The sequence below is a fragment of the Falco peregrinus genome, chromosome 3 (assembly GCF_023634155.1).
Source record: "Falco peregrinus isolate bFalPer1 chromosome 3, bFalPer1.pri, whole genome shotgun sequence".
NCBI classification, from domain to species: domain Eukaryota; kingdom Metazoa; phylum Chordata; class Aves; order Falconiformes; family Falconidae; genus Falco; species Falco peregrinus.
Genome location: NC_073723.1, coordinates 37,184,891 through 37,211,026, shown reverse-complemented (window position 1 = coordinate 37,211,026; position 26,136 = coordinate 37,184,891). Strand labels below are relative to the sequence as shown.

The 26,136-nt window shown below is 45.2% G+C and overlaps 1 protein-coding gene across 7 annotated transcripts in view; it reads right to left on the bottom strand.

Annotated features, from left to right (window-relative positions):
• Positions 1–21,972, bottom strand: part of PAG1 (phosphoprotein membrane anchor with glycosphingolipid microdomains 1) — a 116,202-nt gene extending 94,230 nt beyond the window's left edge. For 4 of the 7 annotated variants that reach the window (XM_055799683.1, XM_055799686.1, XM_055799681.1 and 1 more), the window contains exon 1: positions 21,553–21,968. The gene's annotated coding sequence lies outside the window, so the exon portion shown is untranslated. Of the gene's footprint in view, positions 1–21,552 lie in introns of all 7 variants that reach the window. The other 3 variants (XM_055799689.1, XM_055799690.1, XM_055799691.1) reach the window with 2 other exon arrangements.
• Between the last annotated feature and the right edge of the window lie 4,164 nt (positions 21,973–26,136).

Here is a 26,136-nt window from a genome sequence, read left to right as displayed (position 1 = left end):
GCACAATATGAGGCTGGTGGAACTGCTCTTCAACTTTATCCATTAAAAAGCCCCAAATCTATTTCAACAGTTGTGAATCTTCTGCAGTATTGCCAACCCTCTTCTGGATACCAGCATCCCAGCCTGACCCTTCTATAAAATGGGAAGGCTATGGTGATACAAGCTCCTGTAATTTGTGAGGTGTCTTCTTTTTTTTATTATTTATATTTTTTTTATTTATGTATATAGAACTATTCTTGGAGCAAGGAAGATTAGGAGGTAGACACACACACACTCCCAAACAGTACTGAACTCAAAAGTGGGGCTCTCACTCCTCAGCTAACTCTCACAAATCCGCAAGGTAGGCAGCAGTTCACTGCTCACGCACCTCCTCCTTGGACAACTGATTCTACTGGGAGCCTTGTAAAAATTGCAGCATCATATTAAATCTTCCCAAGACTATGTATTTGTCAGCATCCTGAGAAAACGGACTTTGATAACTGTAATGGCATATCCTGATGATAAGTACCAGAGGTGAGGCTGGCAGCAGTGCTGCTTATTACAGCTGATGGCACTTCCCCATTTCCAGAACAATTTTCAACTTAAAAAAAGGCAGCCTCACGCTAAATGTAATTTTGAGTATCTCCACTAAAATGATATGTACTTCTGAAAACAACGCTGAAAAAAAGTACTTCTCACTTCCCAAGTTAGAAGGTCTTGGCAAAAGGTCTTTTTCTTTGAGAAGGGTGAGTATCACTACTTTTTGAAGCAAGGGACTTGACATTACCTAGGAAAAAGCTTTATGTCAGAGAGATGCTTTTTACTGCCTTCTGAAATGGGAAAGGCATAAACCTGTGAAAAAGGCGTAGAAGTGAGGCAACAGGAGAAGAGTAAGGAGAAGTGGGAAAAATTGGGACCAAGAGATATGCGGGGAAGGTGATGGTTAGGGATAGGCAAGGAAATCTGGCTGAGAAGTCAGGGAGAAAAGCAGAATGCAGGAGGGCAAGAGTGTAGGAAGGAAGGAGGGTGAGAGAGTAAGTCAATCTAGGCAAAAGCTAAGGAGAAAAAAAATGGGTGAAAAAGGAGAGTGAGATCAGGAACTGTTTGGATGAAAACAAGGTGAGCTGAGACCCATCTCACATGCAGCTGGTACAAGGGGAGAGTGGCACTGGCTTGGCAGAGACAGGAAGACACAGAGCTAAGGAGGCACTAGCAGAGACCTGAGATGATGGATGGGAGACTGGCAACAACAGGGAGTCAAGCAAACAACAAAGTAAGGGAAGTCCTTCTGGGCAAAAAGAGAAAATGTACAGACTGCTAAAATGGCAAGTGTGGTTGCGGAGGGAAATACACCTAGGGGAGCTGTGAGTGAGGGAAAGAGGCAAGAATAAGGCTTAGGAAAAGAGAAGCAACACAGAAGTAGAAAGAAACAGGTCTAGTCAAAAGCAGAGGGTGTACATATGCAGTCACAATAAAATACACACTTCAGGGACAACTGGGCTAGAACATATCTTTTGCTTTATCTCATTTCTCAGTTCTGCTGGCACCAGTAGCATAAAGCAGTAGGTAATAAAAATGGACCGGTATTACAGGACAGTTCTTTCAAAATATGAAACAATAATGCTCTGTGCCTCTTAAGGGCGTCATACCAATTTACCACGTGAGCTGTGGGTTTTGTTCAAACTGTCTTCTTGAGCCACACCAACAGCTTGAGGGTCCGCCATAGGGAGTCCGTACTCCCCATGGAAAACTAGACTTGCCTGCCCTGTAATCTCTCACACCCAGCATCTGTGGGAGGCTGTGAGCAGTCAGCTACAGCTCTGCAGGGTGTTGATGCCTCCCATCCTTGCACTGCCTGTAGCACAGCTAGTGCTCTCCAGATACAGCCACGGGGGTGGAATAAATGACCCTCAGCTTCTGCTGGACAAGAAAGGGACAAGGCTCCCAAACCGTACCAGAGGCAAGCAACATGGGTGGCCAGACCTTTTTCGTGCTTGTGACTGAAAGTGAAAAAAACACCTTTCTAAGTAAACAAAGGTCCAAAACCTGCCAGAAACACTCTGGTCTTTTTGCCACTAGAGCCCTCCCCAGGTTTCCAGAGGCTGCCAGGTGAAGCAGGAGTGTGGGGGACTCCCTTTGAAACCCATATCCAGGTGCTGCTCCTGCAGAAACCACACTGCAAAGGAGGGAGAGAGACAAGAAGAGGGGGGACACACCTGCCCCAGTCCCACCTTGATGGGTCACATGCAGTGTATACCCAGATCTGAGTGCTCCTGGGTCCCACTAGTCTAAGCATGCCCTTAATGACTTCTATGGTAGCTGGCAGGTACACCCCCCACCCCCTATTACTGTATTCTCTTTGTGCATTTTAATTCACTGAACTGGTGTGCAGAGCCCAGGAAAAATGACAGTGAGATTTATTTCTCTGTTGAAAAAGCTGCAGAAGTGATGCTGCTGATGGCTGCTGCTAGAGTTATAGATGCATCAGGGTAAAATACAGTGCTGAAAACCTGTCCCATGACCCAGTACAGAAGTAATTTTTAAAGCAACTCAGCAATACACTCAGATGTCAACAGCAGCCTCTTAGCTACTGGAAAGAAGTATGTGTGGGAGACTTTGCTGCTCCTGCAGTCATTCCAATGAAGTCCAATTTCATATAATCAGCTCGAGCAAGTTCAAGGGAAGACCCAGGGTGGGGGAGAGAAAGGAAAGGCATGAGAATAAGCAGCAGTCATCCAAAACCATAAAGGTCTATTTCCTGGTATTCTAGCTACCCATGAACTGAGGGTTCTGTGCCCAAATCACTCTTAAAGCCTCAGACAATGTTTTTTTCCGTCCTCACCTTAGCTAGAGAAATCCAGCTGCAAGATATGAAGATATCCAGCAAGAGTTTACTATATGCACCTTGAAACAAGTGCAGCAGAACTTGAGCCTCACCTCCTCTAACACTGACCAGTATAAAACACACACTATTAACAGTGGTATCTAATGTATGGATTTTCAAAATAAATAGAATGGAACAAGCTTACAGAAGCTTTCTCCCAGAATTTCCCCATGTCCTGCAGAGTACTCTCCAACAACGTGTGATCTGTTTCACAGTTCTTGAGCCAAAAAAAGAGGTGAAGTTAGTGTCTCCTATCTCCAGAGACCTTTCTGTAGCTATATCCCAGTAAATCCATGCCATTCCTTGCCTTGGGGCTGCATCCCTCACTTCTGAAACGAAGAAACCAATTTCAAAAGCTCTGGTGATTTTAGGAGTGGTTTATATTAACTAGGGATTAGATGATTTCTTGCACATTCAGGAATATTGTTGCTGCAGCTTCTACCACTTTTTGATTTCTTTTTCTTCTTCATCCAAAGGCTTACCTGCTACCTCAGACTCCTCCTTTGCCCACACCATCCCAATGCGATGGCACTAAGTATGGAAGACTGAAAGTCTCCATGCTCCTCTGTAGTAATCTCCCATACTGACTGCGTTTTAGAAGAAAGTAAATACTGGAAAGAAGTCCCTTCATCACAGAGGTATTAGTGGGCTTCAGATCTTTCCTTGAAAAGTGAGATACAGCAAGATGCAACCTCATAAAATGGCTAGTGGCACAACAGCCAAAGTGCTCCCTTCCCCATTAGTTAAGACCCAACTGCAAGGCACTGAGAGTATGTGATATATTTAAGAATATTACCCAAACACAGTCCTCTCTACCTTTCTCCTAATGGCCCAGCACAGAGCAGCGCTAAATTTCCTGTGGAACAGAGCACAGCAGATGATCATGGCATGCTTCGATCCTAGCAGACTTGCCTTTAATCAGGCAGCACAGTTCAGAGCCAGTTCAAAAAAGGACTGTCTATAAGAAAATACCCCACATCTCAGCCACTGAGAGCTTGCTTCAGGAAATCTGCAGACGAAGCTGAAAAATGTAGCAATTTAAAAGAAGCAAAATTGGACAGTATGAGCATTTACCTTTTACCTGAAAATGATTCATGAGACACCCCCACAAAGTGTCAGACAACAGCAGAGCAGTTCATCTGCTCTTGATAACCCAGCATTCCCAAGCCATCAATAGCCATTCGAGTACTCCTAAAGTAAATTTAGCTTCATCTTCATTATTTTCTATATTGAAAGATCAAGGATGTAATCATGGATGTTTATGCAATGGCAAGAGGGCACAGTATTGTATGTTTTATTACACTACCAAAGCAGAATCTCGTTCAGACACTGCTAGTGTATAATTTCTGTCTCTCTAAAAGCTGGAAGGCAATCATTAGCGCGTTGGATCTGGCAAGTTCATATTATCTATCTGATAATTATAGAAAGATGGAGAAGCCTTCAAAAAAAAAAATACCCTCCAACTTCTGCATTTACAACACACCTGATCAAAACACTATTAACATTACCTAAATTACTAGATCTTTCCCATAAACCATTATTTAGAACACATCAACATTTGTATAAAAAGCATTAAATAATTATTAGAGGCTGTACCAACTCTGTTTTATCTTCCTTTACAACTTCAAAAACATAAAACTATGCAATGACAACCTGAATGCAGGAAAACATTGTATTGATGATGACTACAAGCTAGGCTACATGGCAATTTGTTAGGCATTACTAGCTCAAATGAACACTACAACACAGCTCTAGTTTTTCAAAATATGTATACCATTAGCCAATGCTACTCATACTGCAGCTAAATACACACCAAAAGATAATCTCATCCTCCAGTAGAAAAGGACAGAAAGATGAGAGAAAAGGGAGTGGGTGAGGGCATACATATGCATACAAATACAAAGTAATAGGGATGACTGGCCTGTGTCTCATTATCTGATTTATTCATGCTTCAGGTAAAGGGGAGACAAGGAAGAGCCAGGAAGATCACAGACGCTGGGACAAGATGGCTACTAAAGGAGCTGGAAGAACAGAAAGAGAAATCACACTGAGCAAGGAAAGCAAAGCCTGAGAGATGATGGCTCTTCAAGAATGAAGTTCAGCCAAAACCAGTGATTTGGGTTAAAAAAAACCCAAACCACAACTGCAAGGCTAAGCCTGCTGGGAGCAGCGAGGTGCAGGAAGAGTCCGTGAGGTGCTTTAATTGCTCTGTTCTCAGGCAGAGACTTCACACACCCTGGCATCTCACAGACCCCCAGCAAGCCTCACATCGCAGCCTGAATGACACCAACCAGAACTGCAGGGTTCCTTATCTCTCCAGCTTATGCACCGTTTTAATTATGCTGGTTGTCTTGGCCCTGGGCAAGTTGTCCCCACAGGGGCCCTGGCTGCCTGGCTCAGGACCAGCGCAGATAACCAGGGGGTCCCTGGGGAGCCTACTTCAGCCCCTGGCTCCCACCCCGGCCTCTGCACGAGCTGCAGCACTGCCGACCCCCACCTCAACCCTCACCTCTTGGTTTTTTTCAAAGAAGCCTTAGGATAAGGTAAGACTATGAAAGCTGCAGTAAAAGCACACCAGTACATGCATCCTGCTCCCTGTTAATTCCCAAAACTATAGCAACAAACAAATAGATTCAATTAGTGAGGTGGATGCTAGCGCAATTCAATGGGATTGGTACACACGTTATAACAAGATGCTGGAGCTGCAGCCCAATCACATTTACATGAAGAAATCATTTTATGCAAATCTCTTATCCATGAGTGAAAGCCGTACAGGAGAGGAGAAACAGCACTGTATGGAGATTCACGATGCATGGCAGATGGGCAATTTAAGGTAAATCATACAATTCAGTTATACAAGACACATAACCTGGGGAGAAAGCGTGTAGTTTCAAAGTCATAAATAATTTATAAATAATACAGCCTTCTCGTGAAATATCCAAAAGGCCAAGCACCCATTTTTCCCATTATTTTTCTCCACTTTCACAAACCAGAGGGATGCTGAAGATTAGTATCTTATCAAGAATGAGTTAGTTTTGGGGGAGGACAGACTTAGATGGTGGAGTCAGGGGCTTGCAGGCAGGATGGCAGGAACTGAAGGTGGCAGGAACCGAAGGCAGCAGGACTGCTGAGCCCACCCACCTGGGAGCAAAGCAGCAGAAGTCAAAAGGAAGGGGCTGGAGGGGGCTGAGGAGAGAAACTGTCCCCCTGGGAGTTCATACCCTGCCAGGACTGTCGCTGCCAGCCTGTTCAAAATCACTATTTGTTTTCTGCCAAAAATTTCAGGTTTTTTTAAGTGAAATCTAGTGCTCAGATTCACAAATCACAGCTGCAGCATCCCCACACATGGCCTGTTTTCTGTCAGCAGTGGTGCCTCTTCAGAGTGCTGGCTATGCACTGTACAACCCACAGTGACACCTCTGTATGCGGTTCTCCAGCTTCTTTCAGCAATTCTGTTGTGATACCTCAGCAGTCTGACACCTTCTTATCTTTGTTACTCAATGCAATACCTGCCCAAATTCCCCTGCAACAACCAATTAAACTAATTTCTCATTTTTCCAATGTCCTGCCCGGTGACCCTGCATGCCCATCAGTGTTCCTACAGGTACCTACCTACTGATAGATATATACATAGTTCATCATTTACTTTTATGTTGCAGACTCTTTGCTCTTCAAAGTCCTTTTCAGATCTGCATGCTCAGTTTGCATTCAATTCAACACAATCTGGCTGGTTTGTTGTTCGGGTTTTTTTTAATCCTTAGGGGCAGATATCCATATGCTCGAGGATATCTTTATAGTCTGAGTAACTCCTAACATTTGTTCTTTCACCAGACCCCTGTTTCTGCTTGCTTATATACAGATGTAGATGCCTTATATGACTTTTACAATGTGTTTAAGCAGTCTCCCATGCTCAGCCTGAGGGTACTAATTTTCTTCCTCCTGACTTTCTCCTGTTTTCAACTAGTCTGCTGTTATTCAGGTGTGGGAAAGGTACTTCAGTGCCTAAAAAGCCCTAAAAGTTAAAAGATAGATATGTACACACACAATTCAGACCTTTTCTGAAACTCTTTGAAGTCTTGGTGTGTATTTTCTTTGTATTACAAGTGGTAAGTTTGTCTAAATGCAACAGGAGTGTAATTCTCGAGTTCACTGCTCGTGCCGCATGTGCAGTATAAGGCAAATGATATAAAACAGAAAAAAGCCCCTGATTTATTTTCTTACTAGCCTGACAGATATTAGCATCACTGCCTCATATCAATTAGCTGCAATAAAAAGATGAAAATACTAACTACAATATTTCTTCTCAGTTTTAGGAGTGTTGCACTTTTTACATGAGCAAAACTAAAAATAAACATAGCTTTTGTATAATAAAGAGCAAGAGTAGCACCAAGTGTCACTTTATCCATGCAGTCACCTCTCTGCACCAGGGGTTTGCATGTATAATCACTCTGAAGCCACAAAGGCGTATGAACGTGCAAATTCCAAAGTGATCTACAAAAAAATCTACATTTTTCAGTTATCATGGAAATCTTCTCAACAGCTATTGCTCATGTACCCTTTGGCCTGTCAGACTTTGCAACTTTTTGGTTAACAATGAAGTTTGTTTCTGAAGTTTTCTAGATATGTTAAAATTAATTAAAATGCCATACGAACTCAAATCCTCCCAAGCATTTCTTCTTCGCACACCACAGACTTTAGGTACCAAAATCAAAGACCAAAATATATTTTCTATAGGAAGGAATATCTTTCTTGATTAAACTTATTCCTACCTAAGTCTACCTCCATTTCCCAGTTCAGATTTTAAAAGAAGAAATTTTCACTCATTTTGCAGGTCACTGACAACTTAGTCACTCTATCACACGTGCACCTGTTTCTCTTTCAAAGACTCTGATATTGCAAATAAATTCAAAACTTAAACAGTACCTAAGCTCTTATGCATGCCTTTAATTGGGGAGGACCTGTGTAAAGGCTTGGATTTCATCCTCTCCTAAAATGAGAATGTTCCTTTTCCTCTGGGAAAATCAAACCACTTATGCTAAGACCACTCCTATTTCTTTCACCTCAAAAAACTTTATTCCTGACCTGGAAAGCCTCCTACAGTCTCCAAGGATTGCACTAGAGCAATAGTAGTTACACTGAGAAGGCAGCACAGTATATCTAAGATCAGGCTCTTTGTGAATTTTAAAAATCATGAATAGGAAATAAATTTATATGAAAAATGCTTCAGTCCTTGTTTTGCAGAGAGTCAGGGGATAAAACCAAATTGGACATCAATAGTCAAAGGATAACTCTACTGTTGCTGTCCTGTTGACAAAGATTAAAGCTATGCCTGTAATTAATACAAAATTAGCTTTCAAGCCAAAATGAGAAGGCTAAGGTCACAGATAACAGTTACATTGCTCCCATGTGCACAAAAAGCAGCACGTTTGGTGGGCTTTGTTTCCAGGCGTCTGTTAAGTTGCCAGGAGGAGGAAACACACGGTGGCACACCACACCATTGTGGTTTACAACAAAAGCCCTCTCTAGGCTTGCGTTGATAAAAGTCTCCTGCCTTGAGTCTTGCATATGATACTGCTTAAGGCCTATCAGTATGACAGCTAAACTCAGCACCTCGTCTGCTATTCCATGGAGGCACATGGGACATGACGCCAGCTACAAATTGCCTGGAAACAGAGCTACTAAGAACCTGGCTTTAAAGGAAGGGAAATACTTAGAAAAAGCAAGACAAGAGGCTTGCACAATAAGTGTTATTTGTCCAACATTTACAGGCTCCAGTCACTGCAAAGAGTGAGATTTTTGCTTATTTTTCACATACACGGTCAGAACAGGGATGAAATAACTGCTCTTTGGCACACATCCTACAGGATCAGAAGATGATGACAGATACTGCATCCCTGCTGTACAATCTAGGGAGCATATAAGAGATTTTTTGTTTTAAAACCTGAAGGTTAAAACAGTGAAAATGAACTGAGAAGCAGACACAAAGTACCAAGAATATGTCGATACCCTTTCTTTGGTCAGAATGGAAAATCTTTTTCAAATTTTTTAAGAACTAGAGAACTCTTATTTTAGAACACACTCTCTTAAAAAAAGACTGCCTGCTAAGAAGGTGGCACAGAGGTGGTCCTACTGCCAGCCAGCACAGCTGCTTAAGAGTGTACTTGGTGGAATTACAGAATGGTTGATGTTGGAAGGCACCTCTGGCGGTCATCTGGTCTCCCCCACTCAAGCAGGGCCACCTACAGCTGGCTGCCCAGGACCACGTCCTGCTGGCTTTTGAGTATCTCCAAGGATGGAGACTCCACCTCCTCCCTGGGCAACCTGTGCCAGTGCTTGGTCATTCCCACATTGAACAAGTGTTTCCTGATGTTCAGAGGGAACCTCCTGGGTTTCAGTGTGTGCCCAGGTCCTGTCACTGGGCTCCACTGAAAAGAGCCTGCTTCGTCCTCTTTGTACCCTTCAGGCATAATGAAAAGACATTAAACATGTCTATAAATATGTCTATAAAGACATTTATGAGATTCTCCCTGAGCCTTCTCTTCTCCAGGCTCAACTGCCCCAGCTCTCTCAGCCTCTCTTCATAGAAGAGATGCTCCAGTGCCTTATATAATTTCATGTTTCTTTTGGAGGACTCCCTCCAGTATGTCCATGCCTCTGGTGCACTGGGGAACCCATAACTAGACCCAGCACTCCAGGTGTGGCCTCATTAGTGCTGAACAGAGGAGCAGGATCATCTCCTTCCACCTGCTGTCAATGCTTTGCCTAATGCAGCCCAGGACACCATTCACTTTCTTTGCCACAAGGGCACACTGCTGGCTCAAGGCTAACTTGGTGTCCACCAGGACCCCAGGTCCTTTCCTGCCAAGCTGCTTTCGAACTGGCCAGCCCCTAGCACATACTGGTGCCTGGGGTTGCTCCTCCTGAGGGGCAGAACTTCACACTTCCCCTTGCTCCTGGTAGCTATACCACTTACCAGTTCCAGTTTTGGATGTGGGATAATTCCTAGCCACTCTCTGCAGCGGAGCAGAAGGTGACATCCCCTGGACACAGCGCTGCTCAGCTGGGGCCAGCCACAGGTACAGCTGCCCCCCTGGAAGCCAGACTCCTGTCAGCATGTAAACGACCCGTGTTGGTTACATCCTGCTGCAAGCTCCACTTTACAATCTGCACTGTATCAGCATCCCCTAATTTAAAGCTCCATATGTACCAAAGGGCCAGACCATGCTTTTGGATGGTAACCCTTTCCCGTATCAAACACCCACCACTGCCAGGGCTGAGGGACAAAAATCCACTAGAGAGGGTAACGCAGGAGAGGGAGAAGTTTAAGCTTGCAGTGCACGCCCTCAGCCACAACACTCCCCTACCGCCTAACTGAAACACCAGTTTCAGGAAGAGAAAGCAGCTCTGCATTTCTCCCTGCCACCGAAAGAAACCTCACTCTTTAGCACGCAACTCACTTAATAGGACTAATTTTTTATTTTTTGTTTGCGAGAGCTTGCTCCTTATCTGCATAAAATAAGGCTGATACAGACACACACCACAGTGTTAATAAAACCAGGTGGCAAGGTGTTTAAAAGGTATAAATCTGTCAGCTCTGGACATTCACCTACAGCAATCTTCAGACTTATTTTTTTCTGAATTCAATCTTTCTAAGTGCCAGCTGCTGATGAACTGCAGGGAGCATGATTTTTCTTAAATGATGAACACTAACACTTCAGAGTTACACCTCAGAAAATCAATTGCTACCTATTGACAGATAGCTTAGGCACAGAAATTCTGGAGGGTTGTTTGTTTGTTTGTTTGTTTTAATTCCTCTAGACTCCAGTGAAAGGAAGCCTTTTCTGTTTAAAGCTGTTGCTTTTTTGGAGCATCAGTGTAATTAACTATACATGCTAATACTTAATACAGAAAATGCAACTGCTCTGTGGAGCAGGGCACATATCGTGCTGGGTGGAACACAGAAACTGCAAAGACTTGGAAATTCTCTTTCCCAGGGAACCACAGCACTGCAACGTATGATTCCTGCCTAGTTCAGAAAACCAAGTGAAAACAAATTTTCTTGGTTATTGTGTTTTCTGAATAAAAAGGTACTTACTGCTGATTAAAACTGACAACTCCTGGCAATTTCACCACTGTCCAAGAACTAACATTTCAGTAATTCCCACATCTGGGAGAAGCAAAGAAGTGACAAAAATCAACCAAGGGTTTCCAGGTTCCCAGACTGCCAACCATGGGGTCTAAACCTCCAGAGCTTTGTTGTCCTGGGGTATCTACAACTCGCTTCTTGGTCCACCTTGCTTCTGCACAGAGCCACATCCCATGGTGCTGGATGACTCCAGCACTTCCAGGTTCCATGGTCTACAGCTGGAGATGAAACCCCCAGGTTGCCTGCCTCCAAAAAACCCCTAAGAGAAGATTCCCGCTGCTCCATTATCTGCCACCTTACCTACCCTGTCAAGACCCCTGCAGCTGCTAGAAATGAGGACATGGCCAGGCAGGTCTGTCAAGGCCACCCCTGCAGGAGTTCAGGGGTCCCATCACTGGTTTCACAGACCAGGCTTCTCCTCCCAGGGCAGCTGTGGGTGTTGATGTGCCTTTTGGGAACCAACTGCACCATGCTACTTGTGCACGCTATGCCTGAGCCCTAAATAAATGGGAAACAAATGCTGAGTTGCTGGCTACCTCCCTGCCAAGTAAATAATTCAGCTAATTTCCTCATGATAATGACATCCCATTTTGGTGGGAAATCAATCCTCTGCTTCTGGGCTAGTTAGCTTTCTCCAGTACTTCTCTAGGGCTGTTTTTAAACCAAACCTGTTGAGGAATGATAGACTCATAGAATCGTTTAGGTTGGAAAAGACCTTTAAGATCATCAAGTCCAACCGTTAACCCAGCACTCCCAAGTCCAACACTACACCATGTCCCCAAATGCTGCATCTACATGTCTTTTAAATATCTCCAGAGATGGTGAATCAACCACTGCCCTGGGCAGCCTGTTACAATGCTTGACCACCCTTTTGGTGAAGACCTTTTTCCTAATATCCAATCTAAACCTCCCCTGGGAGGATGGTAACAGAATCACCTGGAAGCAAGCATCTATCAATTCATCATAACTGTTCAGGCCCCACACCAGACCCAGACATCACTTCTTTCCCTACCATCCACCTGACTGTTAATGCTAATCAATTCCTGGTGCGTGTGCTTTCCAGAAATGAGATGAACTTGATAGGCAAAATTAAAGACGGAGTCACAATTGAGTAAGGGCTTCAGGGTTCACTCACACAAATTAAAACACACAAATGATACTGAAATGTAAATTAAGACTATGAAATTAAATCTTCACTTTAAGAATGGAAAAGAAGATTAATTCTTGCTTTCACCTCAGTCAATATAATTGACTGTAACAACAAATTAAAAGATTTGACAGACTGTCCACCAAGATACCCTGGGAAACTGAACTGTTGTACCTCTATGTAACTAGCATAAAAACATTTCCCAACGCATTGGCAAATTTCATGTACCAAATTGCCAGGGATATTTTTTTCCAAATTCAGCTACACTGGCAACACCAGGTGACTATATGTATGCAACCCATTTGACTATCAAGTATATAGTTAAGAAAACAGATAAATAGGAAAGCAAATTACATTAGAAAAATCAAACCACATTAACAGAGAGTATTTGAAGTACAGACTCATTATATATGGTCTATAGGTAACTTTACCTCAGGACCACATGCATAATGTCACATGCTACTACTCCCTTGAGTGATTTATTAATCCACACAGAAAAGCTCTGCGACAAGTCACAGCACAAGAGTCACGAAATGGAGGTCGCTGTGCCAGCTAGCAAATGACACATTAAAAAGGGGGAAAAAAAGACAGAAAATGCTCTTTATACCTTCCACTTCACTATGAAGATGAGGGATTTATTTCACTAATCCATGGCTGGCAGTGTCGGGGCTACTTGGAGCTGCAGAGATGGAGAGAAATATCCAATTTTCAAATCCCCTCCAGCTACATAAAGGTAAGATATAAGAGCATTCCTGCCCCCACTGAGCTGTTATTCCACCACCTGCCTGTATTGGGCCAACACCATTTTCTGAAAAGGCTAAATTAGAGAAAGTCGCAAGCCAAACCCCACTTCCTCCTGTAAACAGGACAGTCAATTCAGATGGCCAGGATAGTGCCAAAACGTACTTTTTTATGACATGTTCATTTGCAGTTTATTTTGCTTGCCCAATTACAACATTATACCTCTATGTGAAGAGTGTGAGGGGGAGGAACTGCACAAAGGACTTTGCCTATCCAAATATAAGACTATTTAAGCATTAGGGTACTATTTACCCTTCTGGGGGAAAAGCAGTGTCCTTTCTTACAAAGTGTACTAAAAATGAGGCAATACTTGACAGTACCTAGAAGTGTGAGACAGAATATACAAATCTATTTTGGCCTTTCAATATTTTCTTCTTCTTTTTCCTTAGGCAAGCAAATCTATAAAGCCTCTCATCTAGTGTGTTAGATTAATAAATGATGAAGCTACAAACAAGAGAGCCCCAACCTTTCATGATGTATTCTCAATTATTTTGCATTTAAAAGTAAAGGGAAAGGAAATTAATTTAATCGCTGTAATTGCCAAACTAAATGACACAATCTTGCCTATCATAACAGATCAAAACAATATATTCACATTTACCAAATAATTGTAAAAAGTGTAAATTTCACTCTGAATAGCTTTTTGTGATGTATTAGCTTCCAGCCCTGGAAAAGTACCTACCAAACATTGGAGCAGAGGTCATGGAGATCATGCTTTTCTCCACAACTAGGCTCTGGATCAGAGCTACTTCTAAGCTAAGCTCTATGACAGTCTTTCAGAAGAAAGTGAAATTTTATTTTGGAATGTGCTTGGTGAACATTCCTCATTAAAGTAAGTCTGGTGGAACCACAGGGTTTTTTATAGTTCGCAGGCTCTGACAGTCTGTTTGTTGGTCTTACGCCCTCTACTAGAACAAAAAGTAGGTATTATTTATTAAAGGAAGAAACTTCTGCAGGCAATGCAGAATGTTAGGACACCACCCTCAACACCACCATTAGCAAATTCTTCAGCAATAGCTTCAGGAATTTCTTCAGGCATCTCCCTTACACTCCAGTTTCTTAAACCAATCTGCCTGGGTGGCAGCCCGAGTAGCATCAGGTAAGAGAGCATGATGTAAGCACCCGTGCTCCCCTGCACCCCTCACCCCCAAATCTGTGCCATCTTCCACTGCTCCTCCGAACTCCTCCTACCATTGCAAGCCTGACCTCTTCATTAACTCTCTCCCACCATGGCACAAACCCTAGAAGAGGACTGACTTCAGGTCATCTTTCTCTGTGTACCTCTTCCACTTTGAAATCATCTTGCTTGGACGTAACAACTCAGGACCAGCGGCACTCCAGGTAAAGCTTCTCTGCAGCCCTGCACAGCAGCACTAGCCCTTTCATGCATGTCTGGAAATAGCCTGCCTGGGGTAAACTAAGATTTTTCTATCCCATTTTTTGTGGCCACACGCCCGTGGTGGCTCACAGCCACATGGCAACAAGCATATCCATGCCTTTCTCTCCTTCAGTCACTTCCAAATGAGGAGTCTCTAATCCCTTTGGCTTCAGCTGCAAAATTCCCATTGATTGATAATGGATTTTCCACTGATGTAGAATCAGGCACTTTGACTACACCACTACGAATTGACAGAAGAGAGCTCTGTTAATCCTTTATAAGCAAGCTTAATCTTCTTGGTTTATAGAAGCAGGACAGAAGGCCCTGTTTTCTCCAATATCAGCCAGAACGTGATTACTATTTCTCCTTTTATTTGATTGAAACCAGTATTTTTTCAGAAGACACAAACCCAGGCAACACCACAGATGCACACTTCTGCCAGGTGAAAAAGGAAGAGTTTGAGCTATGAATCCTGCCGCTGAAAGCTGGGATCAGTGCTCTGGGACTTACAGTTACTCCATAGAAAGTGCCATCATCTGGAAACAACAGACTGACAAAGCCTTTATAGCATTCACCTTCCAATTAAACATGAGTAACATCTGAAACCTCACATTAAAATAGCTGTAAGATTTGTTAGGGTTCTCTCTCAATGATGTGATTTGAACATTTCCTGTACATTAGCCATAGTTAGTGCTATTAAACCGCAAGCAAGTATTAGCACCTTTAAAGACTGCTACAGAATTTGGCTAATAACTCTAAAGCAATCAAGTCATCAGAAAGATGAACTGATCTTACATTAAGACACTTTTTCCATTAAGATTAGATTCTGTTAGATCAACTCAAATACACTTTATTAAGTCAGTGGTTTATTAAGTCAGTGGACAGCAGAACGGCTCTTTTTGCAGGAGAGGAAATTCATCACTACAATGTCTGGTAAACAGGAGCTCAATCATGCAAACTCTTGCTCAAAAGAGAAACCACAGCTCACAAAGACTTGTCCCATTGCAGTCAACAGTCTGAGCAAGGATACTCAGCAGCACTAAAATCCTGAAAGATCAAGACCAAATATTACAATTGTAATTGGCACTGCATATCAAACAGCCCTTTAATTTGATGTCCTGTCCTGCGGTGCGGTAGACACAAACACTTCATTGATTTAGTAATTCATCATAAGCACTGCTTCTATGCTAGGATGAAAAGAAGTCTTAAATACAGCAGCTAAGTGGTTCCTCTAAAACACTGGAATGCCACATATCTCCGTAGGACAATAAAATGTTTAGCTTTTGTCAAGCATTTCATTGCCGCTGTTTAGTTGGATGACCTTTTGAAAGGAGCAGTGGAGGCTGACGTACACCTTCATTAAAGCAGCACCTCCTTCTTTCCCCCGCCTGGGAGAACAATGAGCATGGGAAGGAAGAGGTGAGCAATCCATGGAGTAATGAAGAGATTTTGTTTCAGAGGGTTATCAATTATTTATGAGTAAATCCCCAGATGAACACATCCAAAGCTGAACAGTTTTTAATACGTTTCACTTCTGTACACATGGCACAACACAACCAGACACGAGCTAAATTGGATGTCTGACTATTTGAGGTGTCAAAGAGTGAGTTGAATCCAGACGTTAGTAAATCACTGTTACGTTTTTAAAAGTACAACAGTCTCCTAGATTTAAAGCTCCTTCACAGAATTCCTCCAACACTCACAGAAATCATTCTTTATAATATTTCCCACTCATCAAGATCTCAGCAAAGAAAAATCTCATACTGAAGAATTTCTGTAATTATGCTGACATAGTTGTCTAAATAGTCTAATACTCAAACTCTTATAAGCATATTGCACGGCTTTGAATGGAATTTTATTCCACAATGGAATGAAATGGACCTGAACTTTTCCTATTAATAAAAGGTAAGACCAAGTTATGGTCTTTTTCTTCAAAACAGGGTTTATGCTTTTCAAAACAAAGCTGTTGTCCTTATAGTAAAATTGTTTTATAACTGTGCTTTTTAAAGAGCAGATCTAAAGACTCTTTCTGTGATACGAGAAATACAAACTGTACACATCGGTCTTCTCAATGAAGCAAGGCCAGTGACACCAAACGGTTGTATTTGCTAGGCACGCTTTCCACAGTAAGTCATTAATTTATTTACAAATGCTGTCATTGAAAACAGTCATCCTGCAAGTTCTGAAATGAAATCAAACCCACTGCCACACAGTGAACGTCCAGATCTGCAGAACTGTTCTTTGAGCTCCTTTTTCCCACAGCTCCCAACCAACAAGATGCTGCCAAAGTCAACACAGCCACCACTGTCATACTTCAGTGCCTGTGTCTACAGCAGCTGTCACAGTGGCCCTGGGGCCACCTTTAACACCAAATTCTGGTACTCCTTGAACCCAGGAACCAGGCCGGAGCCCTGCCAGGACGTGTCCTGCAGAGCAAGCCCCCCAGGCTGGTTAGTGCCTGGCCAAGCGGTGGCGAACTGCATGCAGGCTGCCCCAGAGGCAGAGCAGACAGCAGCCTCTGCAGGTTCCGCTGCCCCTCGAAGCCTGCCTTCCAAAGGGATGAGTGTGGGGAGAAGCTCATCAAATAACATGTTTTAAACCACACGTGGAACAAGCACTTTCTGGCTTTTTTGCAGAACAACCACTGGAGAAGAGCCAAGTATCTCAAGCACTCTCTGCCCCATCCCATTTAGGACAGTGCTCAACCCAGCATCTCCAAGCTCCAAGAAGCATGCTCCACTCCCATCCTAACCTGGCTAGACTAAACTAACTGCGCCAGTACCAACCAAAAAAAAAAAAAGCCACTTAAAAATCCATTTTAGATTTGTTTGCATTACTTTAGACAGTTTGTTATGTATTGGGATGAAAGGAGCCCATTAAGTACATCTATATTTACTTCATTACAGTGTGGCTCTTGAAGTTAGATGAAAAGATTTACTCTGGCCAAGTTTGTTTATTCATCAACATCAGCTAAGATATGTTTTCAAAGGCTCATCCTCATGGTATTTACATGAAAGCGCACAGATTTTTTTCAAGGGTTGTATCACATTCTGAGAACTGGAAAAGGGACAAAAGAAACTTTTGTGAGAGTTATGAAATCAAGGATCAGTAGAGGAAGAATTCCTATAATTTCCAGTTATTTGGGGGGGGGGGGGGGGGGGGGGGCGGGAAGGAAACCACTCTTTCCCATCTGGAGTCATTCTTTCTCATCCTGCAGATGCATCAACAGCCACAAACTGTAAGTGGATGATCATCATCATGCCCCAGCCTAGATAAGGTCAACTGGCACACTGCTCACCGAGGAGCACCAGAAGTGAAGAGTTCATCCCACCTGAAGCACAAGAGTTTAAGCATATGTAGTCTCCCAAGTCTCTAATCTTTTTATCTGCACTTTGACATGAACAATTAGACCTTTTTTCACAGGTGGTATTGAAGAAAAGCTCTTCATTACTGCTAGCAAAGCATTACGTAGAAATACATACAGCCCACCACTGACCAACCCCAGCTGTGCACAAGTCCTAGTTATCTCCGACAGGAACCCAAACAAGACTTGATACTTGCATGCCTTCTAATACCAAAATTTTATCCTCAAATTATCTAAATATTTAAATGACATTTATGGACACTGTCTTTCCTCATGAGTTTACATTTTCCCACGGAAGACTTCCAGAGTGATTAACAATGCTGATCTTTATCCTTCACACTGACTATTCATTCATCCTTTCTAAAAGGAATACTGCTTACATATGACCCAAGAGGGCTGTAACAAGGCAGTATTTATCTGCCCTAATAATCTATCGCTGCTGCTTTGATTAAAACTTGGTTATATCACATGCACAAAGCACAGGAACGCCTCCTGTCACTCATCATCTTCACGTGACAGCTCTGCTTGGTGCACCTCTGCAGAAGCAGCCTTTGGAGGTCCCACCACCTGCAGCTCACCCTCCCCAGCGCAGGAACAGCAGGCCCAGCGCTGTAAAAAACTGCTTCACCATGGAAGAAAAGCAGAGTGAAACTGCAGAGGGGGTTGCAGCTTGAGGCCTCGAGTGAGTCACCAGACGCCTGCAGGTTGGCATTTACCCTGGTTCACGAGCAGGGCAGCGCTGCTGCTCGGCACACAGGGTTTCCAGGAGGTGAGGGGCCAGGGGGAAGGTGAGCCAGATGCAGCACACACACCTCTGAGAGACCTACAGAGAACCTGCAGGATGGCATGACAATTCAGAGCGTGAGGCATACCAGGATGGAGATGGGGAAACAGCAACCAAGAACATCTCAACTCCCTTCAGGAAACCGGCAGCCAAATCTTCAGGCTTCAGCTTCCTCATCTGTTAACAGGATTTACAGGGCCTCCAAGAGCCTGCACAAATGCACAGTGGTTTCTAGAGAGTTTATTACTGGCAGTGTGACACAAATGAGTGTGCACTGCTTGCCCTTTCCATGTTTTAATCAATGTAAGCGATATCTGATTATACGAACATTTAGAAAGACACCATTTTCCCAAAGAAGCCATCCTGAACTTCCACCCTCACCAGAATGTTAGTTTTTTGGTGTCATTATACACAGTGTAAGACCTGCAACCGACAGCATCTGTGTGACACAGGGCTGGGCAGCAAGCAGCCAGGGCACCCTGCATCCAAGCTACAGGCTGTACCACCAGGGCCTCATCCAGTGCATCTTCCCTGCTGGCTCCATGCAGGGCCTGAGCCAGCCGTTGCCATTCATTCAGCACTCAAACCTGGGAGGGGGTTCTCTCAGCTCCAGTCTGGCAACCCGTGGATAAGGGCAAGTCTCAGCGTTCCATGCCCTTTCACCCTGCCTGAGTTCCCTCCCGGCCGCAGCGCGGCCCCCAGCCCGCAACACCTCTGGGGCTGAGCGACCCTCACGCCCCATGCCTGAAATCTGCTCCATTCCCAACACCTGGAAGCACAAGCATTACTATAGGAGCCTGGGTTATGTTATTTGAATGATTTATTGTTTCAATTAAGTGCTAAATAATGTTTCCAAGCCTTCTTTGTCTATTAATCTTACTCTTAAATTATATTTTGCAGTTGCAGATGATACAGTGTTGCAACTACTTTGAAAAAGACCCTCCCTCCTCCATCCCTCCATCTTCCACAAGGAAGAAAATTGTGTCCCGTTCCAATCATTGAACTCTACAGCACTTTACCATGGACATCGATGAGCTGATAAACAGATTTAAATCCTTTGTGCGTTAAGGAGGTCCGCACTGCCCCAGGAACAAGCGCTTCTTAACTAAATGCCATTAACAGCCAGTAAGAATTTCTTGTGAGATCCACATTCCTTGTGGATTCCTCAGAACTGTGCTTCTTAAAATATGAATCAGCCCTAGATTACTGAGCATTTCTTATTTAGGACTTGAAATCCAGTTGCCAGTTTCAGATCAATATAACTTTAATAGTAGAATAAATTTAAAGCTTATCTAGTAGCAGTCATTTGTATATAATACATGAGCTAAAGCCACATTCACATCGAAGTGCCTGGCAATGAGGCTCATGAGGAGCACTGTGGCTTAAAATGCAATGGAATACCTGTTTCTTTTCCTCATTAAATGATATTTCATAAAAGGAACTGAACAAAAGATAGGTGAGCTTGCTGAGTGGTATATCCCACCACCTTCGCTCACATGAGCAATGTGTTGCCTTCAGATCTGCTTCTCATTTGAAAGTTGCAGATCCCCATTGCTGACCTGAACGATGATTTTATGTTAATAAAATCCTGTGTTGAAATACTGGTTAAACATAAAATTGCTCTTGTACTTCAGGCCTGCAGGACGTTGCACATAATGTATTCACTGCTTTTGTTTTCAACGAGGGCAAAGGACACTTACCCCTTACAGGATATGCTCCACAGGCTGCAGGATTTGGCCCTTGTTAAATAAGCTAACCCCTGAACTAATGACTTTTCCAGGAAGGGGAGGCACTTGCACTACACTGACGCCGTGCACCTCACATACAGGTACATTTATCAGGGCAAAATTTTTAAAGATGTAGAATAACAAACCCTGGAATTTGAAATTTCTAATTCTGTATTGCTGAAGAGAAACAAAGACAACGAAAACGTCCTTCTGTTTACCTACTGGGTACCTTTAGCAATGCTTGCTTCTGCAAATGCTCTTACCAGACACTACTCCGATCATCGTTTAACTGCAACACAGACAGACTTCAAGAGGACTAAGGAAGACTCGCTTCATGTTCACACAGCGCTCTTGTTTTATTCAAGTTGAATAAAGCAAGAACTCCAGATAAAAGTTAATCAAGCACGGCTGCTAGGAAGGGGGAAAATATTGTCTGCCATAATTTGATCTTTGCTCCTTCTCTCACTCTTTTTCTGCATTTATTGCTTAATGGCTCGGTATTATTTCAGAGGCCATTCCTTTTACAAATGTTATCAACTCCAGTATTCAGCACCACGGATGATACATTACTCTCCTTAACCCCAAATCTCTGAGGGACAGATTTGAAAGAAAGGTTAAAGACCTCCATCCTTCAAAGCATTACAGTTCAGACACCTAGAAATCCCGATGTTTGTTTATTTAGATAACCGGATCCATTAGCCTAGGTAACACTTCAAGCTACACAACTTTTTGCTATGACCGCTTGCCTGTTTTTCCTTTGCCCTCTTAGAATCACTAAGGGCAACGAAGGCTCCGAGCAGCAAACGGTGCGTTAGGGCTAAGCTGTGCTTGCGGCTCTCACCGCGCCGGGAGAAGCAGCCCTGCTCTCCCCCAGCGATCCCTGCCTCTTCAAGAGTTTCCGAGACCCAGCGCTGATGCCGCCGTGAAACAAACCGGAGTCTGTCAGCACCTAACAGGATCTGAATGAAAACAGAGTTGCGAGGCTGACCCGCAGCACCCCGAGCCGGGCGGCGCGCTGAGCCCCGCCGCCGCGCTGCGCCCGGGAAGCCGCCCCGCAAGCGCAGCCCTGCCCGCCCCGCACCGTGCCCCGCACCGTGCCCCGCACCTGCCGCCGCTCCCGGCCCAGGGCCCCCCCGCCCCCGGCAGCCAAATGGCCGCCGCGCCCGCAGCACTGCCCGCGGCCGGGCAGGGCAGCCCTGCGGAGCGCGCCGAGCCCCGCAGCCCTGCGGTGGCCCCGCCACCAGCCGCCCGCAGCCGCGCCGCGACCCGCGCCCTCAGCGACGGCACCCACCAGCCCCCCAAAACACGGACGCGGCAACTTCGCGCACCGTCCCCAACTCACCGGGAGGCGCCGGCCCCGCGGAGAGGCGCGCCCGGGAACGCCGCCTCCCGCGGAGCGCTGCCCGCGGAGCGCAGCCCGCAGGGGCCGGGCAGCGGCGCGGCGAGGGGAGGGGAGGGGAGGGAGGAGCAGCAGCAAGTTGCGGCGCGTCTCTCTCCTCGCCTCTCCCCCCTCCCCCTCGCCCTCCCCCTCCTCCCTCTCCGCGCAGCAGCAGGGTCGGGGGAAGGCGGCGGAGGGGGACGCAGCGCGGCCGCGGAGCGCAGCGCGGGCAGGAGCGCGGCAGTGCGCATGTCCCCGCGCCTAGCGCCGAAAGGCGACCGATGCGGCGGCGGCGGCAGCGCCGTGGGCGGGCAGCGCAGGCCCGCCGCCCCCCGCCGCCCCCCCGCGCCCCGCAGCGCGCCTTTGCGGAGACTGCGCGGGCGCGGCTGCCGCCGCATCGCCTTGCTGCGCGCAGGCAGGCTGCTCGGGGGCAGGCGGGCGCGCCAGCCGGCGCCGGGGTGCCTACCGGGGCGGGGGTGCCTACCGGGGCGGGGGTGCCTCGGCCGCCCCCAGCAGCGGGGAGCGGGGGCGGGCTGCCGGCAGCGCGGGGGCCCGGGGCCGCAGGGCTTGCTGGAGCGGGCGCCCCCGGGTGCCGCAGACGGGCGCGCTGCCTCCAGGCTGCGCGGCCGGAGGGTGCACCGGTGGTCGGCCTACACAAGGAGGAAAAAAGGAATCCGGGCGTCCTGTTTATTTTTTTTTCCTCTGTAAAGTGAGCATGTCTAATGAAGACGGGTATTACGACAAAAGGGACCTCCGCGTACTTATTGGTGGCTTTTTAATGTTGTACCAAGGTCCTTAAGTGAAATAACCATATTTACATGATACAGGGAAGTGCAAGGACTGTGAGTGAAAAGCACTGTAAGTGCAAAGGCAGGAAACGAAAAACGCCTAACTTAGATCTGTGGGGATTTTTTAGGGAAATTGCACAACTACTATTAAGTTTCCACCCAGATGTAAGGACTGACCTAACACCCAATGAGTTTCTTGCTTCCCGAGAACAAGTTCAAGCCTCATATTGCATTCTGCACTAACACCGATACCGCACCTGTGGCTGGCTCAGGGTTTGAGCCTGAATCTGCATTTACCAAGCAAGGCTTTGCCTGTGCAGGAAAGCGTTGCAGGGGGGTGGGAGTGGGTGTTTGTTTTTCAATAATCCAAATACAGTGGTACCATCAGCATTTTCATCTTCACCTCATCTTTGGCAAGATTACAGCTCAGTTTATTATCTCCATGCGTATCCATGCAATGAATCCTCAGAGCTGCTCCTTTCTTCATATTGTCTTTCAGTATTGCCAGCTGTTGGGTTCCGCTGTTGATTTGTTTGCTTTTTTTCTTCTGGGCCTCCTTTAAGCTCTTCATCCAACCACTTCTGTTCTCATTGGGCAACGTAGTCCATGTCTAGCAGAGTATAGCCCATCTAGACACCATGTGCGTCCACATGGCCCCTGCAACAAAATGTGTATTATTCTAGTTTGTAGTCTGCCAGCTCTTGTAATATCCAGCTGATGCATGTGATTTTACCAATCTGGTGTTGCTTTTCTCCTCTGTTCCTAACATGCCACGTTATAGCTGACTTAATGATGTTTTCTTAGACTTCGTTCTCTGGTTTCCCTTGCCCATCCTTCTTGCAGAGAGTTCCCATCAAATCCTTCCATTAGTAACATGCAGGCCTTGTGAAACCCCTAACATCTGCATCCACATCCCACATGGTAACTGCAATGAACCCGACTACCTAAGAGACTTTAACTCTTTCCCCTCCAATTGTGTTGGTTTCTTGTTGTTACGGTCAGTGAAGATTTGCATATGCGGAGTCTTCAATCAGCACCTCAGTCCTCCCTCATTCTAGACCAGTGGTTCCCCAGCTCTGCTTGAGGATCACAGAAGTCATATAAAGCAGTGGTAACCCATCGTAGCCCTTTGGTGTCTCCATAGTGTTTTCAATTTAAAGTATGAAATCACACTGTGATTTGTAAGAAATTTTGGAGGCTAACAGTAGCGTGTAGGTCCAAAAAGACTAGGAACCAGTGTTCTAGCAGCTACTCCCCTTCTGCTGTGTCTCTTGGCACAGTTTGATGTCATCAGCAAAATGCAGTTTTCCTCAAGTCTTTACAAGGGATGCACAAAACATGCCAGCACACCAAAACCCACAGGAAATTTCCATCTCCTTAAACTTACTGTAGACATTCCCAGTCCTCCGGATACTTAGTTTATTTGGATTTAATTAGTGGAAGAACCTTCCAAAAACCATAAGCTAAATCAAAACCATATACTTGCTTTTGAACAAGAGTCATTACTTGTGGTATAAAAAGGGTACTACCGTAACAATTTATATTCTCATCTTAACCTATACCCCTGTTAAAATGTAAACAAAGCCTAAGACAGCTCCAAAGGAGAGGGGCGGCTCTCCTTTGCCTCTTCCTTTCTTCTCTCCCACCTCCTCTCTCCTCTTTGCCCTCCAACTCCAAATACCATTTGGTTTAATTTATCTTCCTCTGTATTTAGGAAAAAAAACCACCAATTGTATGTTTCTCTTTTAAATCTAGGGAAGTGGGGTTTGCTCATTAACTAACCTTTATTTGCAGCCCTATTCAGCACACAGGCAAAGATCAGGAAGGAAAGAGGAGATGCAGAGAGAATAAAGGAGAGGCAGCCTGTGATCTCTCAACAAAAGGAAAAGATCAGCCATGGAGTCAAAATGGAGGGGTAGGTGGGAGTTGTAAAGGCAATGGGTGGCTGGCAGAGATGGAGGGAAAGGAACTGGGTAGGTGAGAGGCAAAGATGAAGTCCTTCAAAAGGGCTAGGAAAAATCAAGCACTCTTAGACATGATTAATTCTGTACCCCACAAGAGTGAGACTATTCCCTCCTGTCATTTCTGTGACAGGCGCTCCCAAAGGCCCCTGTCACTGCTAGAGCTCCGTTATCCGAGGCATTGTGCGGATACATAAATGATGTGGTCCCTGCCACAAGGGCCTTACAGTTTAGCACAAGCCAAAATGCAACAAAGGAATGTAAAAAACAGCATGAGGGACCAGGAGAGGAAGGACAGCTGAAACCTTGCAAGCCTACATTGCAGCCTGTGTTATGCAACTTCACGGTTATAGTCATATGCAAATAATATAAGAGTAATGTACATAGGTAGTAGCAACCCACCCTCCATCTCAGGCACTTTCATTGGTTTTTTTTCCCCTTCAAGAACCAGAAGTCAAGCACCTGATTTAACCTTTTGCCCAAACAGCTGTTGGTAGTAGCTAGGGCAGCAGACTAACACAGAAATAGCTGAAGGAAAAGGCATGCGAGCAGCTGGAGGTCACAGCCCTTGGCTTGTAACATTTCGGGAGAGCAGTGGCAAGGAGCAGCTGGACATGTACAAGCTTTGCTGTGACCCAGGCTGGAATAACCCATGTCTGTCCCTTGTTCAGCCCCTGCACTGCCCCGAGTTGTACTGGCACAACTCTTTGGGAGTGGGCTGGATACAGAAGCTACTTTTTCAGCCGGATCAGTCCCCATCCCAGCTGCTGGTGAAGGCACACACAGACACCCTGGCTGCCCAGCCAGCCAGCGTGGGAGGGAGCGGTGGGGGCAGGCAGAGGGGCAGTGGGGCTTGCACAAGCTGCTGGAGGCGTTGTGTTCCAGGTGCACGGTATTGGCCTCAGCTGTGCTTGTGCAAGGCAGGTGGTTTTACTATACTGCATTTTGAGATGTCTGAAATGGATGTAGGTGTTCAAATTTAGACACGTTATGTTTCCGTTGCGTAGGATGGTATGTGCTAAGCCAGCAGGCCTCTTCCACCCATATGAGGAAGCCCTGTTCCCAGCTGTGCAATCCCATCATCTCTCTTTTATCAGCTCTGCTACCTGCGAATGAAAGAAGAAGCCTTTCACTCACCAGTTCTGTTCACTAACCAAGCAGAAAAGTGACCTGGAAAGAAGTGGTTGCCTAGTTTTCTGCTGGGTCAGTGAGTTGAATCAGCTCACAGGCAAGTCATATAAGCTCCAGAGCCACCAGAAATGGGGAGGCAGGGTCTTTGGCTGGGAAGAGGTCTGGGTCAGAGGAGACAGAAAAGGCGGAGAAGGAACAAGACTTCCCCCTTATGGCAGGAGAAAGCCATTGGTTATGTTTAGATGCCCACAGATGCAGATTTAAAGGTCAATTTATGCGTGTTAACCCAGGAATGCACAAGCTCTGCAGGAGCAGGCAGCTCTGCAGTTCCATGTAATCTCTAAATTAATTCCTATTTTATATAATATGAGTGTGGTCCTAGTTCCACATCTTTTATTCCTGTAGAAATACTCATTAAAGAAGTTTTAGTAAGTAATTTGGGGGAAATCTGAGTTCTCAGCCTGCAGGGTTCTGTAGTTTGGGGAAACTGAAGTATCTTTTGAAAGTACAGTATATCCCCTATATTATCATTTCTTTATAGTACAAGCAAACCTGTTATAAAGAGAAGACAACTTCAAACTACACAAGTGTAAATTTCCCATGGGTGACTACTGCAGAGAAGTACCGTGGGTTTAAACGAGCTCTTCCAGTGTCCCTCACCCATGCTA